The sequence below is a fragment of the Oryx dammah genome, unplaced genomic scaffold, assembly GCF_014754425.2.
Source record: "Oryx dammah isolate SB20612 unplaced genomic scaffold, SCBI_Odam_1.1 HiC_scaffold_18, whole genome shotgun sequence".
In the NCBI taxonomy this organism is placed as follows: Eukaryota; Metazoa; Chordata; class Mammalia; order Artiodactyla; family Bovidae; genus Oryx; species Oryx dammah.
In genome coordinates, this window is record NW_024070202.1 from 114,666,861 (window position 1) to 114,681,328 (window position 14,468).

At 39.9% G+C, this 14,468-nt stretch overlaps 1 protein-coding gene across 16 annotated transcripts in view; it reads right to left on the reverse strand.

Moving 5' to 3' along the window:
• The window catches only part of KMT2C (lysine methyltransferase 2C), a 246,845-nt gene extending 232,780 nt beyond the window's left edge, over positions 1–14,065 (reverse strand). For all 16 annotated transcript variants that reach the window (XR_005724389.1, XM_040260112.1, XM_040260108.1 and 13 more), the window contains exons 1-2: positions 13,435–14,065; positions 13,153–13,196 (exon numbers count right to left, since the gene is read on the reverse strand). The gene's annotated coding sequence lies outside the window, so the exon portion shown is untranslated. The remainder of the gene's footprint in view (positions 1–13,152; positions 13,197–13,434) is intronic.
• Between the last annotated feature and the right edge of the window lie 403 nt (positions 14,066–14,468).

Here is a 14,468-nt window from a genome sequence, read left to right on the forward strand (position 1 = left end):
GTTTATGCAAACCTGTAGAGTAACAGGTTGACAGCAGGACCAAATACAGAGATAAGAACAAATTCTAAGGGAAACATACTCAATTCCAACCCATGATGAAAGACTGGAGGCATCAAAAATGGCTATAGGAAAATGTTAAATAAGCCATTAATCTTCCCAGATTAAAAAAAGGGGGGGGGCTTTTGTTTTCTGGGGTTCTTTTTTTTCTCTTTTTACTGCTGTTAAAGGAGAGGGCTTCTCTTTTGTAAGGAATGGCAGCATTACTTCAATCTATGGAGTGCCATTTGTTTAACAATACTCAAGAAACAGCTTTTTAAAAAATAAAACATCTAAAAACAGACTGAGATTAGCTTCTTCATAATACAAATTACACTGTGAAGGAGCTTCCACATGATGACGAGATTTTTCTGTAACAGCAGTGTCATCAATATCAATTAAACAGCATAAATGAGTGCACTTGTTTGTAGGGAGAACAGTTCACATTCCACTTCACCACTAAGAGCCAACTGCCTGTGATGAAACAGGATGAGCACCACCTCATACACCATGTTTCAGCTAAGTCACAGGCACTTTTCCATCATCCATGAAATACAACAGATGGCCAAGAAACATTAAAGAATAATTTACCAACTCCTCTCAAATCAAGGATAGGAAGCTACGGCATACTTTGACACTTGAGAGAAATTGTGTCTTTTGTTATCACTAAAATGAAGCGAAGAGAAAAATGACGCAGGGTTCTTTGGGTATCGGGTAGTTTAGAAAGGCCTCTGCTGTATCAGTCTTGTACTTATTCTATGTTTTGCATATAGGTCTAGACCTGTGAATAAAGAAACTACACAACTAGGACCACCATGATTTTGTGATAAATGTAACATTTAACACTGGAAGCAGCAACTGTTTATTCTTAGACATACACTACCAAACAGTTAAAATTCAAACTAATTTTATTAAAATACACTGTTTCCAAACCAATGGGCCTTAGAGGAAATAAGACATGTATTTTTAGTATCATTTAACTTTACTTTTAGAAAAGTGACCAGGCAGGATTTTATGCCCTGGGTTAAAAAAAAAAAAAAAATCTACTTATAAACTAAGCAGTGCAGCTGCTTTAATATATAATAAAAAATTATTCCAGAAAAGAGAGATTATCATACTTAACACATACAATATGTTGTAAGAAGATGTAACTAATATCAGCTGAGATTAAATATATTAAATATTATATGTATTATTAAGTATTAAATATTTCAGAAAAAGCAGTCTAAATATGAGTTCAATTGTAACAATACAATTAACCCTATACTATCATAGCTTTAGTTAACAAAAAAGGAAGATGTCATTTAAAATATTTAAATTCACAAACTGTTTTTCTCTCAGCTTGAAACAAGTTCTCTAAAACACAATAGCTACAAAACAGTTTGGGGTTCCCCCCCCTTGGGGTTGTTCCCTCCCCCGCCGCCCCCCCCCCGCTTCTTCTAATCTAAATTCTAGCAGATAACCAGAAGAAATGTTCAGATGTTGGTAAAAGGACTAAAGATTTTACTTTTCTTTCTTTTTTAATTAAAACTGGTCACTAAATACACATAAAGAAATGTAGTGAAGATTCTCAAACCTGCTATGGAATACTTGAGTACAAGTGTTTTGTCAGAGTTTTCAAATTATATAAACATTTCAAAATGTGTCAAATTCATATTACCCATTTAAATATTTTACAAAAGTATATGTCGTCTTACATACATACATACATACACGACTTACACAGAATTGGAATCTAAATGCTGATTTATTCTGTAATAGCTAGTCAAACTACTGAAAAAATGAAGCGAAAAATTTGGACAACCAAAGGCTGTTAAAGATACTACTTTATTCCATCACTCTCCGACCAAGCAAATTCCAAACCCAGAATATGAAACTTGTGTGATCTGTTCTTTCCTTATTAACAAACCGAGATTCGATGCCACGATAAAACCACACATCTCAATAACTGTGCCATCACAGTTAATGCTTTAATACAGTTAAATCCATCATAGAGAACTGCAATGCTTCTGTTAGTTTTCCCTTTGTTTATTTTTACAGGAACAATCCAAGCCAAGTCACCGTCTGGAACCAGATGCAAAAATACGACCCTCTGAAAAGAAACAGAACTTTTTTGCCCTTGGGGCATTCGGGGTTCTGACTCTTTTTACTGTCATTTTACATTTCTGTACTCAAATCGTCTTAGAAAACTGCCATCACCGCTCGAATCAGCCATATTACCCTCCCAGATCCAACACTACTTGATGAGAACACTTCGAGCTCCACCATCCACCCTTTGGCAGCTCTATTCAATACCAGAGGTTCCGTGGCTCCCAATCGAGCCCTGCCAACCCTACCCCGTGCAGCACCAGTCCACACACGACAGAGTAAATGAGCATTAACGTTCTTTCTTTCAACTTCTCCTACCGCTCTGAGCCTCTCCCGAACACACACCCACCACCAAACACACACACACAAGACACACACTCGAGGATCCTACAAGAAAGGGGAGGGGTGAGGGGTAGGTGGAGGAAAAGGCACGACTAGAGAAAGTAGATCCGAGCGTAGCAGGCGCCTCAAAAAGGTGGGATGGATTTCTTGAAAGCCTAGATCGGGAACCTTGCTGGAGACAGCCAACAGAGAAAGTCCCTAACGTTAACTCTTTGCTAACCGTTCACATGAACTTCCCACTCTACCGCTTCATTTCCAACAAACCAACAAGTCCATTTTATTGTTTTATACTATTTAATGAAATTTTTTTGGAAGTTCAGCATATAAAACAAAGGGTAACAGACACATTTTGCATTTTAACAACGTTAAAACCTTATGTTAACCCTACAGGTACATCTCCAAATTCTTTCTATCTGGTCAACGCTGAAATAGTAGCAACCTAAAACGGTCTTAGAAGTCTACCAAAAATGTGCATCATTTGTGGACTTCACTTGGGCATCACTCACCCAAACCAGAGCCACTTTTCCCCCCATTTAACAAAGAAATTTTCGTGAAACAAGTCTACTTAAAATGCTGTAACCATACTTTGACAATTTCTTCTTACACCTTTTATTTATAGGTATTATGTTTTTAATGTAAGGTTTTTTAAAAAAAAAAAAAACCTTTTTCGAGCCTCAAAACAAGCATCTGTAATTACAAACAATTACCCTCCCCCTCAATAAACAATTTTACTTTTCCTCCGCAAACTTTCTAATCTTCTAGGAAGCTGGCCAAATATTTTCTACTCCTGGCACTGAACAAATAAAAAGAAACATTATGTAACCTCAGCCTACGTCCGTTGTTTTAATAAACTAGCTTAAATTATGACTTAACGGTGGTCTTGGTTACTGAAGAATGCCTATTTTTAAATAAACAAGTATTTTAAAGACTGTCAATATGTGGGTAGAGAGCAGGAAACAGGAATCAAGTTCTTAACTTTGTTTCCATAAAAGCCAGGTCAAGAAAAATTTTTCCCCCAGATCTGGTATCTTGTGAAATCTTACCAACTCAGAACACTGATTACAGATAGACCATCATCTTCCATGCAATATTCTCCAAATCTACAAAGTTACAGTAATCCCACTAAAATGCAGAATGATAAAATTAAAGGAGTTACCCAACCAAGAAAGCAGCCCTTCTATAAAAATACTGATCGCATGACTGATGCTTGTGCATACACAGACTAGGTTTTTTGGTCAGAAGGAAACAACCAAAACAACAGAAGTCTATCCTTTCATTATCACCAAGTTAAATAACATCATTCCAAAGGATTATCCGTAATGAACCCTGGATTTACTTGAAATAGTTTTAGAAGACACGTGCAAAAGTTTCTATTTTTATTCCACTGCAATGAAGGTTCAAATATGGATAAAATTCAACACATTTCAACTCAAGATTTTTGTCCTAATTAAACTTACAAAAGTCTTTTAGAAAATGGATATGAAGCACAAAGACTGGTCAGTGGTGAAACTACTCAATAAGATTTAAAAAATAATGTACTTCGGGAAATACTCTTTGTGACCCCATGGACTATAGCCTACCACGCTCCTCCTGTCCATGGGATTCTCCAGGCAAGAGTACTGGAGTGGGTTGTCATTCCCTTCTCCAGGGGATCTTCCTGACCCAGGGATCGAACCCAGGTCTCCCGCATTGTAGGCACTTTACCATTTGAGCCACCTGGGAAGTCCCAAATAATTTCTATTATCTATCAATTAACAGATTTCTTTCACTTAATCATTTTTAGTTTCACGGCCTTCCACCAACGCACAAACTCTAAGATGCCGCACAGAATCTTGTTGATGGCAGTAGATTAATCAAGCACCACTGCCTTTAATTAACTTACCGCTCCCCCTCACCCACTTTGTATTTCCCCTGGCTTCCCCACCACTTCCCCTAAAATCATGAATACCTACAAAACAAGCTATGGGCACAGTGCATGTGGCTGCTCTATAGCAACTGCCAATACAAATATTGGGGGAAAAAAGCAGTAAGACTCACAGAAAACAGGACTGTGTGGCAGTAAAGAGAACCACTCTGCATGTATGTAATATATTTAATCATTTTTCATTAAGACTGCAAAATAAGTTAACTTCTTCATAAAAGAGGAACTCATTACTAATCCTAGGTTATTAAAAAAAAAAAAAAAGGGAACACCACCATAATTAAAACTTAGTTTCTCCTCCCAAGTATTGTGCCCTACTAATGAGGTAGAGAATAAGATTGAACAAAAAGGACAATAAATCAAATGTTTAACTTTCCAAAAACTCAAAAATCCTAAGGTGTTGTTATCCTAACCCACAAGATTTTTTAATTCGCTCCTTCTACAATGACTTGAATAAAACCATAATGCATTAAAAGACATAAAACTAACTACACAAAAGATGATTTTCTATGTAGCCAAAGGAGCCAAAACACTTAATGGAAATGTCTCAAAATATGTAATATAAAGAATTTAAATTAATAACATTAAAAACAGGAACTTCCATGCTTGTCCAATGGTTAAGACTCTGTGTTCCCAATGCATCTTGGAGTGTGCAGTCAAGTGGGCCTTAGGAAGCATCACTAAGAACAAAGCTAGTGGAGATGACAGAATTCCAACTGAGCTACTGCAAATCCTAAAAGATGATGCTATGAAAGTGCTGCACTCAACATGCCAACAAATTTGGAAAACTCAGCAGTGGCCTCAGGACTAGAAAAGGTCAGTTTTCATTCCAATTCCAAAGAAGGGCAAGGGCACAGAATGAACAAACTACTGCACGACTGCATTCATTCCACACACAAAGTTCTTCAAGCCAGGCTTCAATAGTATGTGAGCTGAGAACTTTCAGATGTTCAAGCTGGATTTAGAAAAGGCAGAGGAGCCAGAGATCAAAATTGCCAACATCCAGTGGATCATAAAAAAAGCAAAAGAATTCTCGAAAAACACCTATTTCTACTTCATTGCTACGCTAAAGCCTTTGACTGTGTGGATCACAACAAACTGTGGAAAATTCTTTAAGAGATGGGAATATCACACCACCTGACCTGCCTCCTGAGAAATCTGTATGATGGTCAAGAAGCAACAGTTAGAACCAGACATGGAACAACAGACTTGTTCCAAACTGGAAAAGGAATACATCAAGGCTGTGTATTGTCACCCTGCTTATTTAACTTCTATGCAGAGTACATCATGAGAAACGCTGGGCTGGACGAAGCACAAGCTGGAATCAAGATTGCTGGGAGAAATATCAATAACCTCAGATATACAGATGACACCATCCTTATGGCAGAAAGTGAATAGGAACAAAAGAGACTCAGTGAAGGCGAAAGAGAAGAGTGAAAAAACTGGCTCAAAACTTAACATTCAAAAAAACGAAGATCACGGCATCCAGTCCCATCACCTCATGGCAAATAGATGGGGAAACAGTGGGAAAAGTGACAGACTTTATTTTTTTGGACTCCAAAATCACTGCAGATGGTGCCTGCAGCCATGAAATTAAAAGACACTGCTCCTTGAAAGAAGAGTTATGACAAACCTAGACAATGTATAAAAAGCAGAGACTACTTAGCCAACAAAGGTCCATCTAGTCAAAGCTACGGTTTTTCCAGTAGTCACCTATAGATGTGAGAGTTGGACCATAAAGAAGGCTGAGCACCAAAGAACTGATACTTTTAAACTGTGGTGTTGGAGAAGACTCTGGAGAGCCCCTTGGGCTGCAAGGAGATCCAACCAGTTCATTCCAAAGGAGATCAGTCTTGAATATTCATTGGAACGGACTGATGCCTAAGCTGCAGCTCCAAAACGCTGGCCACCTGCTGAGAAGAGTTGACCCATCAGAAAAGACTCTGATGCTGGGAAAGATTAAGGGCAAGAGGAGAAGGAGATGGCAGAGGGTAAGATGGTTGGATGGCATCACCGACTGAGTGGACATGAGTTTGAGCAAGCTCCAGGAGATAGTGAAGGACAGGGAAGCCTGGCGTGCTGCAGGCCACAGGGTCACAAAAAGCCAGATATGACAGAGACTGAACAACAACAGGGTCAACCCTGGTTGGAGAACGAGATCCCACATGCGGTAAACTAAGACCGTGCACGTAGCCAAAAAAAAACCAGTTGTAGAGGAAAATTAACTTTACAAAAATAAATAAAATAGCATGTAAAACATTAAGCACACCCTCAACCAATAAACTATGGACAAAACATGACTGAACAACACACAAGAAATACAAGTAATAACATTCAGAAATGCCCAGTAGTCCTACTAATCAAGTAAGCAAAAACTTAAGTACTTCATGTTTCTCAATTACTAAACAAAGAAATAAAAAGGTTTGTATAAAGGGTTCAGTATACCACACACGACAAAGATCAATGGTACTGGTCCTAACACACATTGTGTCAACATTATAATTCAATTCATCCCTTTTGAGAAGCGTTTTAAAATAAGGAAGAGTTCACATTTAAGTAGAAACTTATTGAGTAAAAGGCACTGTTCTAAATAGGCTTTCTGAACATGTACCATCATTATTGCTCTCAAAAATCCTATGACAGGGATTTGATCATCATCCCCATTTTACAGATGCGTAAACAAACAGATTAACAGCTTGTTGTTTTTCAGTCACTAAATTGTGTCTGACTCTTTGCAACCCCATGAACTGCAGCATACCAGGTTTTCCTGTCCTTATTATCTCCTGAAGTTTACTCAGCTTATGTCCACTGAGTCAGTGACACCATCCATCCTGAGTGATACAGATCTCATCCTCTGTCGTCCCCCTTTCTCCTCCCTCAATCTTCCCCAGCATCAGGGTCTTTTCCAATGAATTGGCTCCTCATATCTGGGGGCCAAAGTATTGCAGCTTCAGTTTCAGCTGAATATTCAGGGTTAATTTCCTGGTTTTCCAGTTGATTGACTGGTTTTACTAAGTCCACTATCTAGAAATTGATAGAGCCATAACTTGAGATCCAGCAGTTAAACATTAGAGGCCCCTCACCTTTAAATATGTATAAAGAATCATAAAATGCTTTTTTTTAATTAGTAATCCTGCTTGTGAAAATCTATCTTATAAATATAATCCAAAATATAAAAAGGATTTTATCTACAAAAATGCTGCTGAGCACTTGATATGGCATAATAAGCAATAGTAATAATAATATGAAGAGAAGTCAGAGATGAACTGCAGAAACTGACATAACATTGTAAAGCAATTATGCGTGTGCTGGGTGGCTCAATTGTTTATAACTCTTTGCGACCCCAAGGACTGTAGCCTACCAGGCTCCTCTGTCCATGGAATTTTTCAGGCAAGAATACAGAAATGGGTTGCTAATTCCTACTCAAGGGGATCTTCCCAACCCAGGGATCAAATCAGCATCTCCTGCATTGGAAGCAGATTCTTTACCATCTGAGCCACCAGGGAAGTCTACTCAATGGAAAATTAAGCACCTTTCAAAAAGGTTATAAAGATTGACAACATGAAAACTTTCCTTTACATGTTAAGGAGGAAAGTAAGCTATAAAATCCTATGTATACAGTGATTAATACAATGAAAACAAAATATGCATATGAAAAAACTTGGAAAGAAAACATTAAAATTAGTGTCTGTGTTAGAGTGGTATGAAAAGGAGTGAACTTTTCTTTTTCTCCATCTACTCCATGCTTTCTCCCTATTCCACACTTCAGTTCAGTTCAGTCGCTCAGTCGTGTCCGACTCTTTGTGAATCGCAGCACATAAAATTTAATGACACATAAAATTTAAATGACAAATTTAAGAAATAACAGATTTCTACAATTAGAAATTCATAATTTATATAATGACAGCAGAAGAAATTCAAGCTCAAACTAAAAAAAACAATGTTTCTGCATGTTTTGGTAAATAAGAAGATAATCTAATTAAGACTTCAAAAATTCTAGAAAATTACATATATCATAATATAATCCCATCATGCTAATTTTAAACTAAACAAATTCTATTTTAACCAAATCTCAAGTTAATTCCAACCTATCACACTATCACCTCAATGCCCTTTATTCAAAGAAAAGGGCTACTTTGACAGGAGCCTCTTAATACTACAGGTAGGTAAAAGCTGCCGCAGGGGTTTCCTTGACGGTCCAGTGGTTACGAGTACACCCTGCAACACAGCGGACGCCTTGCAATGCGCCCTAGTCTGTGCTCTGCAAGAAGAGAAGCCACCACAGTGGGAAGACCTCCCATCCCAACCAGAGAGCAGCTCCCCCTCACTGCGGCTAGAGAAAGCCTGCACACAGCAACGAAGACCCAGCGCAGCCAATAAAAAATATTTTTAAAAATTACGTAGAACTCTGTATTAGGATTCAAAAATGTCAGCATTAAGAACTATATTGAGATCTCATGAACACATCCAACATGAAATTTTGGCAATAAAGACAGACTAAAAACCCTTTCTTAAAACTTGAAATGGGGCTTTCCTGGTGGCTCAGTGGTCAAGAACCTGCCTGCCGATGCAGGAGACCGGCTTCCATCCCTGGTCTGGGAAGATCACACATGCCTCAGAGCAACTAAGCGCGGGAGCAGCACCGACTGAGTCCGCAAGCTGCGAGTGCTGGAGCCCGAGTACTACTGAGCACTTAGAGCCTGTGCTGCACAAGAGAAGACGCCGCAATAAGCAGCCTGTGCTCCGCAACGAGACAGCAGCCCTGCTCGCCACGACTAGAGAAGAGCCCACGCCGCAAGAGACAAAGCACAGCCGAAAGGAAACAGATTAAAAAGCAAACACACAGACCTTGACGTGACTGTTAAGTTCTTTATCCAGCGTCAGTTCCCAATGGCAGCACTGTGTCAAGCATGGTATCAAGACTCTCAGGACACTTGTCACCAACACTGCACCACTGCAGGGCTTCCACAGCCCAGCAGCTTCTAGAGGGATCTCTCCCTGCCTCAAGAAGGATAAAATAAAAGATACAGTGGTTCAAAAAGAAGGGTTAACTGAAAGAGTAAAGAGCCACTCGGAGGCCAGTAAATGGGCTGTATGATAAAGACAAAGAAAAGAGAAATGAAGCCAGCAGCATAAAGAGAATAATTCCTGATAAAAATTTGTTACTGAGGGATAAAGAGCTATAGCTTGGTTTATTGGTTTATTACGAATCTTCATCACTCTTTAAAAAACAACAAAAACGTAAACGTAAGACTATCCAAAACTTTGCACTCTGTTTACTGAGCATATGACTTTGAAAAACCGGAGGCTCCACCTTCAAGCAGCTCATGGTGTGATCCGTCACCTCCCTCTGCTGTGTCCGGGCTAACCCGCAAAACTCCAGAACCCCACAGCAGTTCTCCACACCAGCATTAACATAAGGCTTGTCAAGAGCGCTTTCTCATTAGTCACATCTGAAGTACTAAAGTTTGTGGAAATCCACTTAAAATAAGTAGGGGCAGTTTAAGGCTATGCCTGTAACAACCTCATTTCCACTCACGTGTATTTCAACATGCTTCCCTGGGTACCATCAGGATATACGCTCTGGAATGCACATTACCCACAGTTCCCTGAAATCTGAATACTCGTAAGAGAACCGTCCCTTCAATGTCAACATCAAGTGACTTCCCGTAAGAAAAAAGCACTAATGCTGTGTTTACTTCCGAAACTATCCCCTTCCAGAACTCAGCTGTGAGGAAGAACCTCCATCTCAGACTTCCCTGGTGGCTCACTGGTAAAGAATCTGCCTGCCAATGCAGGAGACTCGAGTTCGATCCCTGGTCCAGGAGGATCCCACACGCCGCAGAACACCTCAGCCCCTGTGCCACAACTGCTGAGCCCGTGCTCTGGAGAGGAGAGGCCCTTACTCTGGAGGCTATGAACCCCAAAAAGGTTTCAGGTAAGTTTCAGGGGGTCCTGAACTCTCCTCCTTAAATTCTATAAAATGTATATACCTACATTCATGAATGCATCCTTCTGTGGAAAGTGAGGATATACCCAAAGGAATCTGTAACCCAAAATAAGATTGTTGTTGTTTGGTTGCTAAACTGTGTCCAGCTCTTTGCCACCCCAAGGACTACAGCCCACCAGGCTCCTCTGTCCATTGGATTTCCCAGACAAGAACACTGGAGCAGGCTGCCACTTCCTTCTCCAGCAGATTTTCCCAACCCAAGGATCGAACCCACATCTCCTGTCTGCTGCGATGGCAGACAGGTTCCTTGCCACTGACCTACCTGGGAAGTCCCCAAAACAAATTAAGAACCACCCAAGATTTAATTGCACCCACACTCTGATGAACTCAGATCAGTTAAGCTATTTTCCTTTCTTAATCCTTGATTAATCTCTACCTATTTAATGCTAATAAAATTTACCAACATTAAAAGTGATTGGTATATCAAACACCACACACATTAGTTTATTATTTAAATTCTTACAACTCAGTGAAATTGGTATTATCCCATTTAGCAGATGAAACAACTAAAGCACCAAGAAGTCATCTACCAAAAGCCACACTGTGGCTCTGTTCAAAAACTGTAAAACTCCTCAAAATGAAATACGGCTATTTGCTTGTGTGAACACTTCCTACTTCTAGCTCCTGGGTCTTTCTGTTTAACCCCCACCTTAGTCAGCGAGAAAAATGCTTTTGTTGTCAAAAGACATATCTCTGCTACGCTGCCAGTTACACAGACAGATCACTCAAGTCAACAAAGACCTGACGTACAGCAAGTGTTGGAAGAGGAAGTTGAAAGACATTTTGGCCAGGATAAAAACTTGGTCTGGGATTTTTAAGGTAAGCATCTGATCAGTTAAAAGATACCTGTTAGAATGTAGAAAACTCTGAAGAATCTACCAAAAAACACTAAAACTAATTAAATGCAACAAGCCAGCAAAATACATGACATAGACACAGACATACACGGTGCTTCAGGGACTGGCCCAGTCTCTCCTACTGCAAAAGCCCACCACTGCAGAGGCCTCCCTAAATAAAGTCAGCCTGTCTTCTAAAAACATGCTCCTAGCAATAATTTGTAAATGAAATTCAGAAAATTCCTTTTATAACAGCCTTGAATTAAATACTTAGGAATAAATTTAAACAAACAAAAAAAGCACAAGATCTGCACACTGAAAATTATAGAATACTGCTAAAAGAAAGTGCCATGATTTAGTCACCAAGTCATGTCCAGTTCTTTTTGACCCCATGGACTGTAGCCCACCAGGCTCCTCTGTCCAAGGGATTTCCCAGGCAATAATCCTAGAGCAGGTTGCCATTTCCTTCTCCAGGGGATCTTCCCAACCCAGGGATCGAACCCATGTCTCCTGCATTGCAGACCACCAAGTCACCTGGGAAGGTCTGAAAGAAATTAAAGATCACCAAAATGAAGAGACACGTGATTTCATGTACTGGGGAAGGAATCAATTCTCTCTAATCTACAGACTGATTATAATCCTTGTCAAAATCCCAACATACTTTTTTTGTCTAAATTGGCAAGCTGACCCTAAAATTTACATGGAAATGCAGAGGAAACGGGCAAAATAACTTTGGGAAAAGAAGAACACTGGGAAGAATTATACTACCTGATTTTAAAACTTACAATAAATCTAGAGTAATGAAGATAGTATACTATTGGCCTAACAATTAGCAAAAGGATCAAGGGAACAGAATAGAATCCAGGCTTCCCTGATGGTTCATGGTCAAGAATCTGCCTGCAGTGCAGCAGAAATAAACCCATACATCTATAATCAAGTGATTTTCAACAAAGGTGCCATGACAATGAAGAAAGGATCTTCTTTTCAACAAACTGTCTCAAAATAATTGTACTTTCACATGCAAAATAACTAACTTAGACCTTACCTCATACCACATGTAACCACTGAAGCCTGCATGCTCTGGAACCCAGGAGCCACAACTACCAAGCCTGAGTCACAAGCAGAGTAGTGCGCCTCAACAAAAGATACCACTTGATGCAACAAAGATCCCGCATGCCACCGGTAAGGCCTGACACAGCCAAATAGGTAAGTTTTTAAAAAATGAAAAGAACAATGGAGATGTCAAACTTTCCTGACGGTACTTTAACTTTTAATACACAAATTGAAGATCCCAGAATAGATACTTTTGAGGCTCTTTCTAGTTCTAGGGCTGGATAATCTGAAAATGGAAGCTAGGCAAGTACTATTTCTCAATGGAAAAAAGTATGGAAGGTTAATTATACCTCAAAAACAGACAAACTCAAAGAAAAACAGATCACATTTGTGGTTATCAGTGGTGAATGCTGGGGGAGGGGAACTGGAGGAGGTAGTCCAAAGGTACTAACCTCCACTCAAAATAATTAAGTACTAAGGATGTAATGGGCTTCCCTCGTGGCTCAGCGGTAAAGAATCCACGTGTCAATGCAGGAGACGCAGGCTTGTTCCCTGAGTCTGGAAGCTCCCCTGGAGGAGGAAACGACAACCCACTGCAGTATTGTTGCCTGGAAAACCAATGGACGGGGGGGCTGGTGGGCTACAGTCCATGGGGCCACAAAGAGCTACCGAACAGTAACAACGAACGTAAGGAAAACATGATTACTATCACCCTCCTGTATGCTGTATATCAAAGTTCTGAAAAAATCCTACATGTTCTCATCGATTTGCCTTTTGTATCTGTATAAGATGATGAATGGTCACTAAACTTTTTGTAGCAATCATTTCATGATGTACGTTAAGTCAAATTAGTATGCTATACACACCTTAAAATTATACAAGGCTGTATGTCAATGATACCTCAGGCAAACTGGAAGAGAAAAACAGGATGGTAAATCACTTTGGGTTCTGGTTTGGGTCCTCCTATAACAGCACAAATGGGGAATCTATACTTCCTCCATACCATTTTTCCCAACTGTGTTACTGGCAAGGCTAATTTTCTAACAAAGATACAAGGCTTTTCGCCCATAGCCACTGTCAAGGGCGCTCTGTTGCCTATAGTAAGAAGTCAAACTTCCCAATTTACTTTCCCTTCCTCATTTACTCACAAAATGGGCTGGAGTTTCCTTTTCTTTCTTTGGTAAGCACTTTTTTCCAGCTTTCTTGGAGCTATAATTGGCAAATAAAATTGTAAGATATCATTGATGATTTGATATACCTATCCACTGTGAAAGGATTCCTTCCATCGTTAGTTAACACATCCATTACCTCACATTATATATGTGTTTGCGACAGACAATATTTCCCTTCTGCTCTCTTGGCAAATTTCAATTATATAACACAGTGTTATCAATTATAGAAATCATGTTGTACCTTAGAACCTCAGACTTTACTCCTCTTATAGGGGAAAGTTGGACTGGAGTTTCTTAAACAGCAAAAAACAGAGGCAGACAAACCTGGATTTAAATCTTGACTCAGTGACTTACCAACTATGTGATCTTCCTGCAATTTAGCTCATTCATTTGTAAAACTGGAACTAATGATTCCACTGATGTTACTCTTAAGTTTCAAAGGAGATAGCTTCTCTGATAGGCACTAGAAGTGCCTAACCCGAAGCAACCACTGAGTAATTGTTCCTCACCTGCCTGTTCTCCTCAATCAAGTTTGTTTCTGTTCTTCAAGACTCAACTCAGAAAATGTCTTTTTTCAGGCCCCTGGCTTAAAGTTCAGAGAAGGCAATGGCACCCCACTCCAGTACTCTTGCCTGGAAAATCCCATGGGCGGAGGAGCCTGGAAGGCTGCAGTCCATGGGGTCGCGAAGAGTGACTTCACTTTCACTTTTCGCTTTCATGCACTGGAGAAGGAAATGGCAACCCACTCCAGTGTTCTTGCCTGGAGAATCCCAGGGACGGGGGAGCCTGGTGGGCTGCCGTCTATGGGGTTGCACAGGGTCGGACATGACTGAAGCGACTTAGCAGCAGCAGTCTTAAAGCTCTCCCTTTTCTAAGCTTCGCAGTACTGCACGCAATGTCCCACTGCAGCGCCTGTCATTCTGCATCCCGGTTGGCAAAATGACATGAGGGCAGGGACCACGTCATAGTTTGGTCCTTCCAGTGCACAGTAGGTGCTCAGTAACATCATC